Source organism: Peromyscus eremicus, chromosome 1, assembly GCF_949786415.1.
Source record: "Peromyscus eremicus chromosome 1, PerEre_H2_v1, whole genome shotgun sequence".
Taxonomy (NCBI): domain Eukaryota; kingdom Metazoa; phylum Chordata; class Mammalia; order Rodentia; family Cricetidae; genus Peromyscus; species Peromyscus eremicus.
This window is the reverse complement of record NC_081416.1, coordinates 195,589,188-195,592,725: the sequence shown is the minus strand read 5'-3', so window position 1 is coordinate 195,592,725 and position 3,538 is coordinate 195,589,188. Positions and strand designations below refer to the sequence as shown.

At 38.7% G+C, this 3,538-nt stretch overlaps 1 pseudogene; it reads right to left on the bottom strand.

Annotated features, from left to right (window-relative positions):
• Positions 1-420: 420 nt before the first annotated feature.
• On the bottom strand, positions 421-1,368 carry LOC131902725 (vomeronasal type-1 receptor 4-like; annotated as a pseudogene).
• Between the last annotated feature and the right edge of the window lie 2,170 nt (positions 1,369-3,538).

Below are 3,538 nucleotides of genomic sequence, written 5' to 3'. Positions count from 1 at the left end.
AGCTAATCAACTGTCTCACTTATCCAGAGGGCCTAGCCCAGTTCCATGGGGGCTTCTCAGCTATTGGTTCACAGTTCATGAGTTTCCGCTAGTTTGGCACTTTGTTCCTGTGTTTTTCCAAATCATGGTCTCGATATCTCTTGCTCATATCACACTTCCTCTCTCTCATCGATTGGACTCCTGGAGCTCCACCTAGTACATGATGATCCCCAATCTCTTAGCATTTAGAACAAAAACAAAGGGATATCTTCATGTCATGGAACTGCTTAGGCAGCATTTTGACTGCAGTAACAACTGGCAATGCTTAATTTAGAGAGGCATTAATTTGCTAAACAACACCTGGTCATGTATGAGTCTAATGATCAGTAATAGATGAAAGAATATTTAAATTTATCGTAACACACAAATCACCATGTTAAATTACCTTCTACAGCAGGGAAAATGATTCTTGGGAACAGATTTGTTATTACGGATGAGGATGAAGGGGCAAAATGCGGGGAAGCATGTGTCTAGGAATGTAAATATGTTGATTATCAACAGACTTGGATTGTCAAATGCCACAGTATAGATAACTAATATGAAGGACATTGAATAGGAGAGGACAAAGGTACAGACAAGGGTCAAGATGGTTTTTGTGGCTCTGTCTTCAGGAGAGACTCTGGGGGTGTGTTGTGCACTGTGGATGTGCTGTAACTGACTCTTGTGCCTACAGAGAATGCTCACCATGAAGACACTGGCCCAGATCATGAGACCCAAACAGAGACCATCAGTGAAACAAAGCAATGACAGGTTTAGGAAAGTTACAGTATTGTCAAAAACAAATGTTGAGCAGTACCCTAACTTGATTTTCTTGGTGAAGTTTTTGCTAGTATCAGGTCCCATCACATCTATAGCTGTTTTGCTGTTTAGAAGCAGATGCACAAGCCAGCTGAGTGAGCAGGACCGAGCCATGTATTTGGAGACTCTGTGTTTAAGCTTCATCCACCTGGAGTTGCTGGGGCTTATTGTGATTGCTTGGAAGCTACTCAAGAGGCAGGTGCAGTGCAGGGAAATGGCCCGGGCCACTCTATTACTGTAGAGAGTGAGTTTACATAAAAGGTCACCCAGGAGATATCGCAAGCCCAGCTGTACCATTATGTGAGGAATTACTCTTGAGATAATAACCAAGGAATTGGCTAAAGTCAGATGCCTTAAAATCTGGTCTTTGGGCATCAGACTTTTTCCAGTGAATACAGACATGATATAAGGAAGAAGAACTGACCAATTGCCAAGAATTCCAACAGCTGTTTGTGAAAAGAAAAGAATCCCCACTGGCAAGTTCTCAGGAACCATATTCTTTTCACCTGAGGTAAATAAATTTAATCACATCAGTACAACCAGAGAGAAGACATTTAAATGTGTATTAATTTTTAGGAGCTGAAATTGTTTTATTGTCTCATCAGGCCAATAGTCTGTCTTAGCTCAAGTTACCCAATAAATAGGATACAATGCCATGATCAAACACATTATGGGTTATCAAATGTGGGAGTAAAAAAAAGATGGAAATTGGACTCACAGTTTTCATAATTCCTCTAATGCTTTATAGTCTTCACAGTTTCACTAATGCTCTTTTTTTCTGCATTAATATCCAATATATACTTCTAACATCCTGAAAGAATTGAGTGTATTAATGTCAACATTAGACTTCATTGCTTCCTGTAATGCATCTCTAACAGACAAAAGTGGAAATTTCACACTATTCCCAGAGACACAAAAACAGGTGAGAAGAAGAGTGAAAGGGTAAATACACGTCAACACACAGGCTGAGAGAAACCAGAAAAAAAATGGTAAGAAATTCTGAAAATTTGAATCTGGTGAAAATTATTACTAGCATTGTTTTATTTTTAAAAATACAACCATTTATGTTCATATTTCCCTAATTTAAAAGAGAGAGAAAAGGTTTTCTTCCTATGGGTTTCTGATTTTATTTTCAAAACACAAAGAATATGAAGTTTATAAGTAATTTGAGAACACCCAACTAGAAAACATTAACCATCCCTCCATAGGCAGAGTTATTAGCATGACTCTGTTGCATATGTTAAAATTTCAGTGCCTCAGCAATGTGAAGAAACATTAAATGTTATCAAGACAGATCTAACAGTCAGTTAAACAGACAGAAATTGTACTACAAATGTTAGGGTTCAAAACTATCAACGCTTGCAGAACACACTAGCATGAAATTAGACAGGGAGAAGGGATAAGACAAAATAGATTCGTTCACAAGGTAAATACGGTCTGGCTATTAAACAGTGTTGGAAAATCAGGCAATATATGAAATACAGTGTTCAAACAAGACAGCTCCAATGAGTCAGATTTTGTGATACACGCCATATTTGGGCTCCGTCATTTCATCAGTCTATAATGAATAATAAGCAGTTCATGCAAAATAATAGGAAGTGGAAGATGTAAAGAGATAATGGAACATCCAGAAAAGGAAGACTTTGTCAGTAGACAGATAGCTCAATATGAAATTTCTTCAACAATATGGAAGAAAAGCAATACAAGGTCCAAACAAGAAAATGACTGCTAGTCATCTCTCTGTTGTAATTTCAAGGAGAATTCTCCATAAATTCATTTGAAAAAGCCAGAAAAGTACCTTTCAGCCTGGGAATCAAGGGAGTTGGAGAAGCTGTGTCTGCAATCACAGAGAATTCATGTACAGAGGGAAGCACTCAGAAGCAAGAGTTCCCAGAATGCCCCCCTGCCCTGCTCCCTTTGCACTGTTCTTTGCTTTAGTCTGGCCCTGTCCAGCCCGTGATGCTCTTTGTGTGATTCTGGAAGTCAAAGGACTCTCCATTACCTTTTAACTTGAACCCTGGGCTCTTGTCCTAAATGTCTTCTGAGTTTCTGACTGCATCAGGAACAGTCAAAAACACACCAGTCAACAGTTAGCTTTCCCCTTCGGGTTTTCAATCAAGAAAATCTTCACAGTTCTAATCATGAGATGCTGAGGATAATAGTAACTGTGTATTCTGTACATCCTTTAAACTGGTGCAGAAAGGTATGTATTGTCCCAAACTTTTGTAAAACTAACTGAAAGAATTCTCTGTTGAAACACAGGAATTCTGATAGAGTCTGCAAAAAGAAGGAAGAGCCAGTCACACTGTGTGTGCAATGATGCTCAATATGAACACTGTCCATTTAGTCACAGAAAAGCTGTGGTTTAAAGTACCTATTTCTTTAAGAAAATAAATCATCTTTTCATTACTTAAAAGATTTTAGGAAGTCATTAATGGCTTACACATCTGTGATTTTAAGATTGGTAACATTGGGGGCTGGAGAGATGGGTTAGTAGTTAAGACCACTTGCTATTCTTTCAAAGCACCTGGGTTCTGATTACAGCACCCACACAGAGTGCCTCACCACTGCCTGCAACTCTGGCTCCAGGAAGAATCTGATACCTCTGGGTTCTACTGGCTCCTGCACACATGTATGAACATACCCACAAACAGATAGAAATACAAATACCTGTAATCTAAAATAATCGAAATAAATCTTA